The sequence below is a fragment of the Tursiops truncatus genome, chromosome 8, assembly GCF_011762595.2.
Source record: "Tursiops truncatus isolate mTurTru1 chromosome 8, mTurTru1.mat.Y, whole genome shotgun sequence".
Lineage (NCBI taxonomy): Eukaryota > Metazoa > Chordata > Mammalia > Artiodactyla > Delphinidae > Tursiops > Tursiops truncatus.
In genome coordinates, this window is record NC_047041.1 from 86,043,796 (window position 1) to 86,059,087 (window position 15,292).

The 15,292-nt window shown below is 45.0% G+C and overlaps 1 protein-coding gene and 1 long non-coding RNA gene across 5 annotated transcripts in view; one reads left to right on the top strand and one right to left on the bottom strand.

Annotated features, from left to right (window-relative positions):
* Window positions 1–1,546: 1,546 nt before the first annotated feature.
* Window positions 1,547–13,228, bottom strand: LOC141279382 (uncharacterized). Its single transcript, XR_012333521.1, has 3 exons — window positions 13,075–13,228; window positions 8,240–8,311; window positions 1,547–3,305 (listed from the first exon to the last, which is right to left on the bottom strand). It is a non-coding gene; the product is annotated as an uncharacterized lncRNA (long non-coding RNA).
* PRR5L (proline rich 5 like) overlaps window positions 11,876–15,292 on the top strand; it is a 72,614-nt gene continuing 69,197 nt past the window's right edge. Inside the window, exon 1 of one of the 4 annotated variants that reach the window (XM_019948236.3) lies at window positions 11,876–12,081. The gene's annotated coding sequence lies outside the window, so the exon portion shown is untranslated. Of the gene's footprint in view, window positions 12,082–12,763; window positions 13,151–13,220; window positions 13,344–15,292 lie in introns of those variants that run through there. The other 3 variants (XM_019948242.3, XM_033860474.2, XM_019948238.3) reach the window with 3 other exon arrangements.

Consider the following 15,292-nt stretch of genomic DNA (forward strand, 5'->3'; position numbering starts at 1 on the left):
TCTCCCATCTAGGACAGCATTTTCCCGATGGTGTTCTGTGGAAAACTATATCCCTAAACTCTTAATAGTAGTCCATGAAAAGAAGTTACATTACTGAATGTTTCTTTCCTGCAGACCGCCCCCAAGTTCTTAACATACAGATGCATGTTATGATATTGTGTGCACGATATATCCAAAAATTATTTGAGTGAAGAACCTTTTGCCAGTAACACTAGCAACAGCTTGTGGTTTACTCTTCCTCAGAGGAGAGCTTGAGAAATGCCCTAAGTTAGACTTCACTGATGAAAGCCAGGCTGAAACACCCAAACTCTGGTAACATGAGTACCATACTTAGGAGAAGTGGAACAGACATTGAGTGATGTCAGATCAGAACTGCCCCACTTAATGCCAGAGAATGAACAGAGAGTTCTCTCTGAGCCACGGCCATCCATGCGCTGGCTTGGCTCACCTTGACCCAGCTGCTAGGGACAGTTGTCCAAAGGGACAGGGCATCCTGGCTCTGCCCACTTTCTCCTACTGCAGAATTCTCCTTTCCCATGTCCAGCAGAAAACCTCCCTACAGTTGGTGGTTTGGATGAGAATATTTATCTTCCCCAAACAGCTCTGTAACTTCCTCTCCCTAAATTGGGAGGTCGAGATGACTCAGGGTAGGGAGGAACTTACAGTGGGAAAGAAAACCTTGTAATTTGTGGTTATTTCTACTTCTGACAAGCTGGGTGACCTTGGGAAAGCACTAAAGCGTTCATTTAAGCCTCAATTCTTCATCTGTAAAATGGGGTTAATAGTAGCACCCATGTCATAGTGTTGTCTGAGGTGTGAGACACTGCTTGCAAAGCACCTGACACAGGGCCAGTATATCGTATGTCTGCAATTAATATTAATATCAGTTGTAACTGTTGTTATTGTAGATTCCACATTTGTGTGGGGGGGGGAAGGAAGGGAGGAAGGAAGGAAGGAAGGAAGGAAGGGAAGAAGCAGAGAGGGAGGAGGGAAGAGAGTGGCACAGGATGCAATGTTTAGGGTATAATGGGAATTCCATCGTGCAGAGGAAGATTTAGATTAAAATGGAAAGTGAATAAATTTCCTACTAATGCAGGAAAAAGAGAAAATTTATCAATGTGATTCTAGGCAGAGTCCTAGAAACCAAAATTACTGGTTACATATTAATTAGTATGTTAGTTTATACATCAGGCTCTGGAGAATTTAGTTAGCATGAGTCAATCCCCAGAAGCTTACTTTGCATGGGATACATCTTGTGGCTGCATCGTGGTACCCAGGACACTGAATTTGTGGTTAGAGACTTGAGAGATGGGCACTGACTCTGAGGAAAGGGGGATAGATTGCCTTGAGGGATTTTTTTCAGCAGGCCTCTGACTGTAGCCTAGATGAACTCTCCTGGCCAGAACTCTTTCACTGGCCAAAACCATCTCTCTCCCCCTGTCTTTTTCTTTCTCCTCTTCCACACTCTTCCCTTTCTTATCCTCCCCTCTTCCTTTCCCTTGCCCTACCCCAACAGGAATGAATAAGCATAAACACACTCCTACTTATTCCATTTGTCTTTGTATATAACCAATGAAGACTACTATCTTATGTCCTTATATTTATGTGATTCTGCTCCTTATTTTTATTTGATCTATTTTTGAAGTGGGGAGCATGTGAATGTCACATTTTATGATTACCATTTGATTTCCGTATTCTTGGACCACTTGTTGAAGTCTCCTTTATACTCAACAGTATTTTTTAATACAAGAGTATATTTGTATTGCGGTAATACAATAAACATTAGAGAATAAAGAAAGGCTGAAATATATGTGAATCAAACTGGGAATCAAGCTCAATACTAGGCTTTATCATAAAGGAATTGGGATTATTTATCTAGGGAAACAAACGCTATAGACAATAAACACACAAGATCTCCTGTTTTGAATATGATGCCTCATTGCTTTCCTATTGCTACTAAAAAAATGTACTGCAGTGTGCCAAGCACTATGTCAAATATTTCACATAACTCTCATAAACTTCATTTCGACTTTATAAAATCCCTGAAAACCAGATTGTGTCTGCAGCTGAGACTCTCATGGATTAAGGAACTGCCCTGAAATAATGCTACTAGGTCTAAATCAAGGTTTAGGTTTCCTCCCCACAAGGAAGCATTTCTTGATGGTAAGATTTGGGTTATATCAATACTAGAAGAGATGACTGTTCTGGTCAAGATACCTGTGTTGCAAAGGACAGCCTTACTCCTACGCCACTCTTAAATAAAAGAGGCCTCTCGAAGACATAAAGCCAAGCCAGGCTTTGTGGGAGCCGGGGCCAGGAAGAGTTCTCTCTCTCTCTGTCCTTCTCCCTCTCTCTGCCCCTCCCCCTCCATCTGTGCGTGTGTGTGTGTGCACGCACACACATGTGTGACTTTTCTGTTGGGAGATCCTCACTCTCTGAGAATTCATTCATTCATTCCTTCAACAAGTATTTGAGTTCCTATGCGACATGGAGATCATGAACAATGTTGACAAGTAGTTTCAGCAGAATGGAGAAGATGAAAGCCTGATGGGAGAGGGTCAAAGAAAGAAAAAGAGAATAAGTATTAGGGACAATGAATATGGAAAAATCTTTCAAGCTGTTTTGTTCTACATAAACTGGAAGGGTGGGAGTGGAGTAACACCCCGCTAGGAGATGTGGGGGGATGGGATCAGTTGCACAATGGAGGGTCTAGCCTCAGATTTGGCACTGGCAGTCCATCTCCAGCAATAGGAGGGAGGCGGAATATGGCTACAGATTCTAGCAGGTGCATAGGTACAGCAGTGGTGGTATGTGTGTCGGTCAGCTCAGGCTGCTGTAATAAATACCATAGACTGGGGGGCTTAAACAGCAGACATCCATCTTCTCACAGTTGTAGAGACTGGGACGTTCAAGATCAAGGTACCAGCAGGTTTGATTCTTAGTGAGGGCTCTCATCACAGCTTGCAGGTGCTGCTTTCTCACTGTATGTTCACATGGATTTTCTTTTTTTAAAAATTAATTAATTTTACTTTTGGTTGTTTTGGGTCTTTGTTTCTGTGCGAGGGCTTTCTCTAGTTGCGGCGAGCGGGGGCCACTCTTCATCGCGGTGCGCGGGCCTCTCACTGTTGCGGCCTCTCTTGTTGCGGAGCACAGGCTACAGATGTGCAGGCTCCGTAGTTGTGGCTCATGGACCCAGTTGCTCCGCGGCATGTGGGATCTTCCCAGACCAGGGCTTGAACCAGTGTCCCGTGCATTGGCAGGCAGACTCTCGACCACTGCGCCACCAGGGAAGCCCAATGGATTTTCTTTTTTGAGAGAGAGAGAGACAGAGAAATACAGAAAAACAGAAAGACATATCACTTTTGTGTCTCTTTCTCTCTTTATAAAGGCATTAGTTTTTTCATGAGGGCCCCAACGTCATGACCTCGTTTAACCTTAATTAACTCCCAAAGGCCCCACCTCCAAATACCATCACATTGGGAACTAGAGGTTCAACATATGAATTTGGGGGGACATAATCATTCAGTCCAACGCATTATTGAAATTGTTATTAGATGTTCTTATATTATCGTGCAAAGGAGGAATGAAGGTTCTCAGATAAGAGTGAGGATGAGGAAGAAAACTTTGGAATGTGGGAGACAGTAGAAGCGTGAAAGGACTAGAGACATTTGGTGCAGGTGCTGAGTGGCGTTAGGGGCCCAGGAGGGTGGTAGGTGTGAACACACGGTTGCCTGTATTTCTCCAGCTGTTTATACTGGTGTAGGCACTGAGTAGAGGAGAATTGGATTGAACAACCTTGGCTTAGCCAAGCAATGCAATGAGAAAGGGGCAAGGCAGTCTAGGGCGTATGTGAAGAAGTTAATATAATAATGGAATCTAATCTGAATGAGGAGGGAAGTGAGGACCTGAGGGGTTGAGAGCCATGAAAAGGTAGTATATCCCAGGGAGTTGAAGAATTATGGGAGTCAGGGAACTAGAGGGAGAGAAGTGAAAGTTAGAGAGTGGGAGAGAGTGGCAGGCAATAGGAAATGACAAGGTCAAGGTTGACCAAGAGAGTGAGTGGCTGTGGTAGAGTGAAGGACAAGGTCATTGGAGCAGAGGTCAAGGAACTGAGCATTGAGGATACTGGAAGGATTCTATCTATGGATATTGAAATCACCAAGATGATTCTTCAATGGACATTGAAAGCACCAAGAGCAATACCTAAGAGAGTGACCTTGAACTGGGAGTGAAAGCTTCAAGGAAAGAGAAGGATAACCCACGAGATGGCAATGACCACAACAAGGAAGGAAAGTGGGTAGAATAATCTGATGGTTTGATGGGATTTTTAGGAGGAACTATGGTCTGGAAGTGGTGTAAGGAACAAGGAAGACAAGTACTCTCCCTCAAAATTCAGTGATACAAGGCGTGCGGGAGAAAAAACACCACCATTTGAGAGGACTTTGGAGGAGGCAAGGCCCTCAGGGGAGAACCAGTGTTCATTTAGAATAGTGATTCTCAAAGTGTAGTTCAGGAGCCCCAGGGAGTCTCCAAGACCCTGTCAGAGATCCATAAGTCAAAAACTATTTTCATAGCGACACTAAGATATTATTTGCCTTTTTGCTCTCATTCTCTCACAAGTCTACGGTGGAATTTTCCAGAGGCTACGTGATGTGTGATAACACAACAGATTGAATGCAGGAGTGGCCAGAAGAATCCAGCTGTCTTCCATTAAGCTGGAAGTTCAAGAGATGTGCAGAAATGTAAAACAATGTCATGCTTCCTGTGACTTAAAAAGATACACATATGTGAAGTTATTTTTCATAAAATACCTGATGGTTTTACTATAGTTATTTGAAATTAATAAGTTAATTTAAATGTTGTGTTTCAAATCCAGTAAGTATGGATAGATATAACACACACAAACAAAAGTTTTTTGGGGGGTCCTGAGACCCAAATGCCTGAGAACTACAAGGTTATGGCATAAAGGCTAATGAAATGTTCAGAGAAGTTGAACATAAAGGGGATTTTGCTGATGATGGACTCCGGGTTCCAGAGCACACAACAGAAGGCGTTGGGGAATGGGGAAGGGCTGGGAGACAGGTCAGAAATGGGAATGGAAAGACCCAATGTGGTGATGGCAGTCTGGAGGATTAATGGTGATCTTGAGCCCTGGCTTCTCACGTTGAAGGCATAGAGTGGTGTGAGCATTTCCGGGAAGCCAGGAGCACTGTGCGAGGCATGAAGCTGACTTATATGGTATCTGGGCACCTCAGTCTGAATTTTTAGAGGGCAGCCTGATAGGCACTGCTCATCTGCCTACTCCCAGGACCAGTCACCTGTCACAAGTCACAGGATGATCTGCTGCCCTATTCTGTGGAATCTGAGTGTGATGGTTCTTAGAGAAGGGAGTATGGTCTGGGCAGTCATTCTCAAATGCTTGCTACAATGATGGAGGAAAATAAAAAAAATATTTTTGGAACAACTTTGATTATTTGGAATTTTTCTAACTCAATTCTGCCTGAAGGTGCAGAGATGGACTGGGTGTGTGCAGAGTTTACACTGTGACATGAAAACTGGGGTATATGGTTTACCATGAATGTATTCCATTGCCTCTGGACGCAAAAGACCTTCTGAGAGGTGCATCGGGCAATACAATGGCAGCATCTTTGGAGGTGCCAGTGGTGAGTGGGTTGATGTATGTAGTCAGATTCTTAAATCTGCAAAGAAAATTTGGGCATGGGTCTGCACCAGTGGTTGGTTGGTAGAGGATCTAGCCCAAACAGTCTTAAGGTTAAGTCTGCCATATTGCACAACTTCTAGAAGATACCATTCGCACTGTGGTCTAAGGGACTGATGTTTTTTTGCAGCTGTGAAATGCAAAAGCTCTGATGTGAGAACTTTCCCTGTGCATGTCAGTATCTTACTTCCACATGGTTTCCTCTAACATCTTTTCGTCATAGTCTCAACATGTCAATTTATTGCATTTAAAATATGTTTAAATGGTGCCACGTTTGGAGAATGTGTTCAACAAGAGCATTTATTTCCCTAGCCCCTCCCACCAAAATGTGTGTAGGGATATAAATCAATTTCCCTCTCTACTGGATAATTCTCATCAGCCTTTAAAACATGCCTTGCTATTTATCACCCATTTAAAAATAAACCATCAATCAAACCAGCAGACTATCTTTTGACCGTGCACCCTCCAGGTACAGCCCCATTTCTCTGCTCCCCTTCATAGCAAAACTCTTTGAAAAAGTTGCCAGTATTCCCTTTCTCCATTTCTTCAATTCTCTTTCTCTTCCCAGTCCACTCTGATGGAATTTCCTTCCATACCACTCCCCTGAAAGGACCCTTATCAAGGTCACCAATGACCTACATTTTGCCAAAGAAATGTTATTCTCTGTTTTCATTTTACTTGACATTTTGACAGCACGGGACATACTTGATCAATCCTTCCTTCTTGGGATATCTTCTCGAAGCTTCTATATCACACTCCCTTGGATTTCCCTGTCTCATTAGCAACTCATTTCTTTCTATTCTGCTGGTTCCTCCTCTTTCACTAGACTCCTCTATTCTTCCCGGCTTCTCTTCTCCATTCATACTGTCCAAGGCATCATACCTAGTTCCTTGGTTTTCAGTACCATCTATATACACTGAAAAGTCTCCTATTTCTCTCTCCAGCCCTCAATGCCATCTCATGTATTCCAATGTCTCTTTAACATCTCTGCTTGGCTCTCACTTCAGGCATTTCAAACATAACATGGCTAAAGCAGAACTACTAATTCTCCTTCTAACTTCACTCTCCATCCTGTCCTTGCCATCTCAGTAAATGGTACCACTATCCACCCCATTGCTCAAACAAAAAAATGGAAGTACCACCCATGACGGTTGTCTTTACTTCACACATCCAATCTATCAGAAAGGCTCATCATCTTTAATTCTATAATGTTTTACAAACATTATTGCTTCAAACTAATTCAAGCATCATCATCTCTTCTTTGGTCTACTGTGCCCACCTCCTTTAAGGGACTGCCAGCCCTCACTTTTCCTAGTTTATGAACCACATATCAGCCACAGGGATCTTTCTAATACAGAAATCAGATCACATTACTTCCTATCTAAAACCCTCCAATAACTTCCCACTGTGACCCAACTCTTACCAAGACTTACCAGGTCCCATACGATCTGACACTGATCTATTTCTTGGACCTGTTTGCTAGGCTTCAACCATACTGCCCTTCTTTTTATCCCTCTAACTTGATAGGCTTCTTCTTGACTCAAGGCCTCTACACTGACCTTCTCTTCTGTTTGGAACATTCTTCTGTTCCTATGGCTGCCTCTTGTCATCATTTAAATCTCAACTCCAAAGCTACCTTCTCTGAGAGACCATCCATGATAACCAAAGATAAAGCATTTCTCTTCTTCCCTCCAATCACTCTAATACCCCATTTTATCCTCATCATAGCACAGATCAGTACCTGAAATTATGTGAAACTACCTTTATGTGTTCGTTTCCACGTTTATTGTTTGTTTTCTGCCTCTTGATGGCAGGGACTTTGTCTTTTTTGCTCACTGTGGCATGCCCAGTACCTGACACCAATAAGTGATGGTTCAATATTTGTCGACCAACTGACTGACTTGGAATTGTGGGAAGGAATAATTGAAGTCTGGATTATCTGGGGAAAATTCACGTAGGATTGCTAAAGTTCTTCTCACTTTTAAGATTTGCTCATTCAAGTTATTCTCAAAACACATTCATACTGAATTAAATACCAACCCCTTTAGAATGGAGAGGCACTTCCCAATACTAAAAGATAAAATTGATAGAAAAAAACCCAACACACCAGAAACAGCCCATTGCTATCAAACAAAGAATGAAGCGAACGAAAACAATTGTTTTTTGTATCATCCAAAATTCTTCCCGAAAACAAACTTCAAGGTTCTCAGTTTTTCTTACTGTGGAAGTTAAAGAGAGGGCAGAAGGAGAGCAAGGGTTTTCATTGGTGTGTTAAGTCCTCCTGCTAGGCCAAAGGTCACTGATTTTATACCCCGGTGTTAGATCAGATGCTGAGCTTATTTTTCAAATGGTCCTGTTTTTATGGATGGTGCAGTGCTGTGGACATATATTGAGGGCTTATGCAAGTTCTGTATCTAGATTGGCATTTATCATGAGTAACTACATTAACTTATTTTATGACTAGAGCTCCAAGGACCTGAAAAACTATGTGTTCGAAACTGCATATGCCTGGGCACCTACCTGTGCTCCTCGCAAGCTCTGTACCAGCCATTAGCAAAGGATCTTGGATTTTCTGGGCCTCCAGCTTTCTATCTATAAAGAGGAGAAAACTTATGGAATGATTTGATGATTTTTTTCTTCATTGGAATACTTTTATGATACGATATGAGACCTTGAGGTGTCATGGAAGGAGGTCTGAACTGGAGATCAGAGCTTAAACACCTAAATTCAGCAGATGTTTATTTCATACCTATTATATACCAGACCCTTAAGCTACTACATGCTATGCTTCTGCAAATTGAAGTAATTTTAATTATTATTTAGAGAGGAAGCAGTTAATGAGACCAAGAGGGAGTATAGTATAGAACAAGAGTCCTGAATTGGCATTAAGGGTCCCTGCTTTGTCCTTCCTTGTTTGTGTATATTTTTAGACAAGTCATCTAACCCTTCCTAAACTTGGTCTGATTAGGCTTGGGGGGGTAGAAATGAGTAATGGATTGGGAGGGGTAGGCATTGTCATGGGAACAAAGGAAAAGTAGGAACAACAGACCTCTGGAAGAGCAAGAATTGGATGGTGGCTTTGATCCCAAGGCAGCCCTAGTGGGGGCCTCTGCTGCTCCCCGCGCCCACTTGCCTCCCTACCTACCCCATAGCTTCCTTCACCTCAGTAGTATTCAAATTCTGCAATTCCATGCAAAGTTTGTTTATAAAGGCGTTCTCTTGCTGGGAGAAAAATGGTTTGAACCAATGCCATCCTCTTACATAATGTCTGCTGACTCAGACCTCTGCCCCCCTCCCCCACCCCCGCCCCTCCAACTATATGCCAGCATCCCTTTTCTAGCTGCATCTGAGTGGCAGGGAAGTGGGTGAAGCAGGCTGGGAACAAGAGAAGTAGAGAGTAGGGAGTGGCTGGGCTTGTGGCAAACTGGAAAGTGCATGCCCTGTTTAACAGGAAAGAAGCACTGTGGCACCAGCTAATTGTGGCTGTGCGGGCCTGCACCATGGACAATGCCAGGTCATCCAGATTTTTCCAGGCAAGCTGAAAACCCACATTTTTGCATGAAGTTTGCTGCTTTTTACGTGTTGGCAAGTAATTTAGAAAATGTTGACACCATGGGGTTCAAACAGTATACATCTAATATATATCTAGTTAGTCTACAGACAGTTTTTAGAAACTAGAGTTCAGATAAAGTCATGACCTTTCAGCTTTTGTTCTGGATACTAGGTACGTGTGTGTGTATGTGTGTGTGTGTGTGTGTGTGTGTGTGTGTGTGTTTTCACATTCCTGAAATGGAATCTGATTGGCCCAATGTACCTTTTCAGGCCAGAGTTTCTCAGAGGAGTTTATCACAGAGTTTGGCTGCAATGGGGTCAGTGACCACTGGCGCTGCCTAAGGCCTACCCTTGCAGCAGGAGCCTTGATTGGGCCAACTTCCATTTCAGAGGCTGTAGCCATGGTAAGCTGTGTGACTGATATAGCTAACAAAGAACTAGAATTTCCTCCTCCATAAATGAATATTTAAGTAGCATGATCTGTATTGGTTTCTTCTAACAAAATTCTATTTCTTAATAAGAAAAAGCAATGTTCCACTGATATTTAGTTAGAATTTCGGTAAAAATGCGGGTGGTGACAAGTATAATATATTGGTATTAATGGTCCTTAGAGCAAAGCTCTGATTTGCACCAAAATGTTGGCTCCTTCTTATTTTAAGAAAATTCTGTTCACAAAATTAGCAAAACCCTTAGGGTTAGAAGAGAGTTTAACCTCTTTAAACCTCCCTTCCAATCTTTGAATATTCTTTTATGGCGTCCCCACCAAGCTGGCATCGCCTATATTGTGAATACTTCTCTTTACAGGGAGTGTAAAGGGAGCCACTTTTATCCTCGGATAGCCTGGTGAGTAAGTTTTTTCTTATTGCACAGAGCCCAACCCACCACATGCAGGCAGCATAGCATAAATTTGCTAAAGGAAATCTATTCACGTATTCTTTCATACGATATTTACTGGGGAGATACTATATGCCAGGAACTCTCCTAGGATCTTGAGTATTATCAGAGCAAATCCACGTTCTTGTAGAGCTGATGTTCTAGCGCAGAAACAAGAGGTGGTGGGAGAGACAATAAATTTCTTTAAAAAGTAAATCACATAAAATGTTACAAGGTGATAGATACAATGGAAAAAAGAAAGAGTAGAGTTGAATGAAGGGGATTGGGAGGGAAGAGTGAGCTACAATTTTAAATAGACTGAATAGGGTAGGCCTCATTGAACGACTCCCTTTCCACTTCCCAGACCTGCAGGATAATAATAGTAATAATAATAGCTTAGTATCTGTGGAATCCCAGCAGAGATTCTAAGCACTTTCTCTGTATGAAATTCATTAAATCCTCATAACAACCCTGAGCTAGCTACTACTTTTATCCCCATTTTCATAGGAGCACACTCAGGGGGAGCGGTTAAGTAAGTTGGCTACTATCATGCAACTAGTAAGAGATGGTGGTCGACTAACCCTGACCTTCTGGCTCCAGGCTTTGGCTCTAGGCTTTGGCTCTCAAATGCTCAACACAGCTGCTTTTCAGCGCATCTCCCAAGTCTCCTCGTTGACCACTGCCCTCTCAAGCGTTTCTTTCCCAGGCACGTGCTTTGTCCAGTGCCTTTCATTGTCTCTGATTCTTGGCATGAGGTTTAAAGTCTCTTTATCATCCTGGGGTTTGTTGAGAATACTTTAGCTTTATCTGATATCACTGGACAAGGGAGGGGGGCACCCAGAGCTTCACGAAACCCTCCTTGGGCACACTCTGACCAGCCACCCTTACCTCGGTTTTGTAAGGTCACAGTGATCAAAATAAACACGAATTTTTTTTTCTCAGTTTTGACATAAAAAGACATCTTTTTTCAGCAAATGTCACTGTGGTTTCAAAGCCTAAGTGTGATGTGTGAACGGGCAGCATTTGTAAAGTATTTCCTGCTCAGCCATAGGGTGAAATTATGCAAGCCAGTAAGTCCTGAAAACAGCTGCATCAAATTCTTAACACCTGCAAAAATAAAAAAAGGTTTGAGAATAATTTTTCATTGTTTTTAATTTGGGGATTGGTTGGTTTTCTGCTGTTTCAAACTCTGAAGGACCCTCCAGTTCACTAAACCTTCCGTTGGAAAGAGAATTGGGGAATTTTAAGAGAGTTTTGCAAATCTAAGTGAGAGAATTCACTGGAATTATATTTTCATTGATGCACTTAAAACAACTTCTCCTGGAATCAGCCTCAGGACTGCTCCTTAAAGCAACGACAAAAGCCCCAGGCTCTAGTCCTCTAGTGCGCCCTGGATCACTCCCTTGGCTTCTCGGTAGAGTTTCTCTTCGTAGGGGTGGAGGTAGGTGGGGGGTCTCGTCTTGTGCGACGGGAACGCAGAGCCAAGCTCCCATGACCTGTTGCATCCTCCCCAGCTTTTCAAGTTAAAGCGCTGGATTTCCTGAAATTGTTGAACTGGATCTAAGCGCAGGCGCCCCCTTTCCCCTGCCCCCCTCCCTAGCAAGGTGAGGGTTGCTGCTGGGGAGGAGAAGTGGGAGGAGGTGAGGTGGGGCTGGGATGGGGGCTGTTGGAGAGAAACTGAAGCGATGAGCACAGGACAGGAAAAGTGGGAGGAGGAGGAAGGAGGGGGGAGGAGGAGGTCGTAAGATGAGAGAGGAGGGAAACGTGTCACCAGCTCGGCTCCGGGAGCTCCGCTGCCGCCGCGTTTGTGGACTCGCGCGGGAGAGGACTTGAGTCTGGACCGGACCCCGCGGAGGGCAGAGCCGGGAGAGGAGGGAGAGAAGGAGGCTGGGCAGAGTGCGGCGGCGAGAGCCATCCAGGTCGCTCACTGCTCTCGGGTGAGAAAACTTTCTCGGGAAGACCGGAAACTTTTCCCTGGGCGCGCGGAGTCTGGGGCGGAGGCGAGCTGAGGGTGTGCGTGACTCGAGGTGACTCGGGAGGGGCTGGAGTCAGGCTCAGCAGCGGCACGGGATCGAGAACAAAATCGCCGGGCACACCGGGCACAATCCGGCGGGGCACGGGGAGGGGCCTTGGGGAAAGCGTTACATTTGGGGGCAACCGGGTGGGGGCCCCCGCGTGTTTAAGGATCCTCCGATTGGACGCTGCAGGCGGGTACAGAGGAAGGGGCTCGCGACCACCGTGGGGGGCGCGGGGGGGGGGGCGGGAAACGCGCCCAGCGTCCGCACCTTAGGGTGCGCGAGGGATCGCTGTGGGGTGGAACGCGGGACGCCGCCGATCCTGGGACCCAGGCTGTGCCAGGAGATCGAAAAAGAAAGTTTGCTTGTCGGTCTTTCTCGTTCTCCTCTTTGGCCTGAGGGGCGGATCTAAAGAGCTGCCCCTACTCGGGCGCGGGCGATTCAGCGCCCCGAAACACCCCATCTTTTCCTGCCATTTCCCCCTTTTCCGGAGAGAGGCGTGGGAGGGGAGGCCAGAGAAGTGAGCCGCTTTGTCCCGAGCGCCGCTGGACGTGCGCGCTCTGCCGACTGGGGCGGGCCCGGGCGCAGCTTGCGGAGACCCGGCGGGGCGGGCGGCTCTCCTCGCCGGCGGCATTCCCTTTCTGCTTCACCTTTCCCGCCAGACCTCCCTTTGGGGAGGCTTTCCCCTGTGCGCCTACTGTGCGCGCGCGCGCAGAGCTCCTTGCGCGCACAGGGGGCGCCCTGGAGCCTCCGCCCCTGCAGCCCGCACGCTCTTGTCCCCAGCCTTCCGCCCCTTTTCTGAGGGGCGGCCGTCCGAGGGCAGACCAGGTTGCGTTACTTGCAAATCGTGCTTCAGGAATCGGCTGTGGGGTGCCCCTGTGGTTGGCAACAGGGTTTTCCCCTTGTTCTACCCACCTGCCTTTGGTCACATGCCACCGCCTCTTCCCCCGCGGTGCCGGGAGCCCGCGTTTTGTTTGTCAGCAGTAAGGCGGTGAGTATTTATAGACGCACTACAGTCTGCGGAGTGCAAGGTTTCAATTACTGCGATGCGCCCCACAGGACGGAAGGCTCACGCGAGGCGGCTCAGCGGCAGGTCTGCTCCAGAGACTCGCTTGGAAATAGTTCTGGGCCGGAGTCTGCTGGCATCCTTGCTGGGGCAGAGTTCTGGACCTGTTGCCCAGACGGTACGTGCAAATCCAAATGACCCATTGCAAAGGACCAAAGCAGTCAAGGACGACAACTCCAGATTGTCTCCATCCCCTGCCCCTCCCCCATCAAAGGGTGCTCGCTGATCAAGCCTCAGAGACTGCCCTTTAGTGACCATCGTGGGTGCAGTCATGACATTTCACTGGCCTACATGGTGCAGTATTTCACGGTGCTGCGCCCTGGTAAATTGCTCTCTGGCTGGAAGGCGCTGTTACTGACAACATGAAGCAGCAAGCGGGTCAGGAGGAGAGGTGGAACTTGCAGAAACTAATTTAGCCACATTTTAAATTTAGCCCCTGATGAGGTTCCTAGTAGACTGAGGCAAGTGCAGCCCTCCTCTCTGTGGAACCTGGCTGGCCCGTCTTCTCTGGTTGCATTCAGCCCAAGAATCTGACCAAGGGTGCTGTTCAGAGTGTTTTTGTAGAATGTAGCAGATAAGGGAAACAATGCTTGGTCAGTCCTCAAAGTTGTCTTTGGTTTTTTCAGCTCCAACCATTGTCCTTTCAGTGTTTTACTGAAGCTTCTGACAGCCGGAACCATTAGTAGTGTAAAAAAGAAAGGCGTTAGAAATAGGCTTGCTTGACTGGGTTCTTTCTCAAGGGCTTAGTTTATAGACAAAATTATTTCTCGAGGAGACCTCGTTTCTTTCAGATCCAGAGGGTCATGGGTGTGTATTTATTTCAATGGGTGAAATTTCAGTAATGGTCTGTGTTTGAACATTACAAAAATGTTCCCTTTATTTTAAAAAAGGGGGCAAGCGCCTATTGTGGCCTTAATATGTCTTAAACTTTGCACTAACAGACTCTGATAATATTATATAATCTGCACCAAAACAATGATGAAATAGGTACTATCATATCTGCATTACATAGATAAGCCCACTGAGGCTTAGAGAACTTAAGTAATTTGTCCAAAGCAACACACACAGGGGTGGAGCTGAGAATGGGTTCCGGATCTGTTACTGCAGCCTTGTAGTGCCAGCCTGTTCTGGAGATGTCTTTCCTTTCAGGGCCTCAGTTGTTAATTAGATCATCTTATAGTTGATTAACTTGGCGGCTTTTTTCTTTAAATGTCACATAATATCACAGAGTGGCTCAATAACTGAAAAAAATAATCCCAGTCTTGTCTTTAGAAAACTATCACTCTGCTATCTGAAAATTTCATGCTGGAAATCCAGAGCTAATGTCAGAATCTTCAATTCGTTCATCGACAATGTATGTGCAACATTTAGACCATTCATCTGCAGAAAATTGAAATTAGTAAGGGCTTTGTGGATTTCTTAATGATTTCTCTATCTTAGGGGATTTGTAGGTGTGCACGTGTGTAATCCGCTGTGGTCATTCTTTTTGTAGTGCCCTTGTACAAGGTAAAATATACTGAAATCTTTCTTGAATTGTAGCCTTTTTCATGTTCATCTTTTTTTGCAGCGCTAGACCAATACAGAATTGATTTGAGAAATAGAGTGTGAGGTCCTATGAAAGATCCCTACTGTGTTTAGCGTTCATCATTGAAAGTTTATTCCCTAGAGTTGCCTCTGTATGTGCAAAATGTAAATGCTTGCTAAAAGCAATGCTTATAGAAAGTACCATTTGTGAACAAGTCAGTGGGAATTAATATTTCAGTTGCTGAAAGTTGGGAATAAAGTATTTTGTGGGCTTTGTGTGGGGTATGAGGTTAGTGATTTTGGAACAGAGACAGTGGTACCCTGTTAAGCAGAAGGTACTGTTTTACAAGGGAAGATTCCCCTTTGGAGCTAAGAAGGAGGTTGGGAGCATAGACGATACAAAGCAATAATGGGGCATCAGAGGTGAACTTGAGTTATTTACGCTTTTGTCAGGGGCTGAAGATCCAAGGCAAGGTTTACCTTGAAACTTGTACAGTTAAACGAGCCAACTTATTTACTGGCCAATAACTGTGAGCCAGGTCC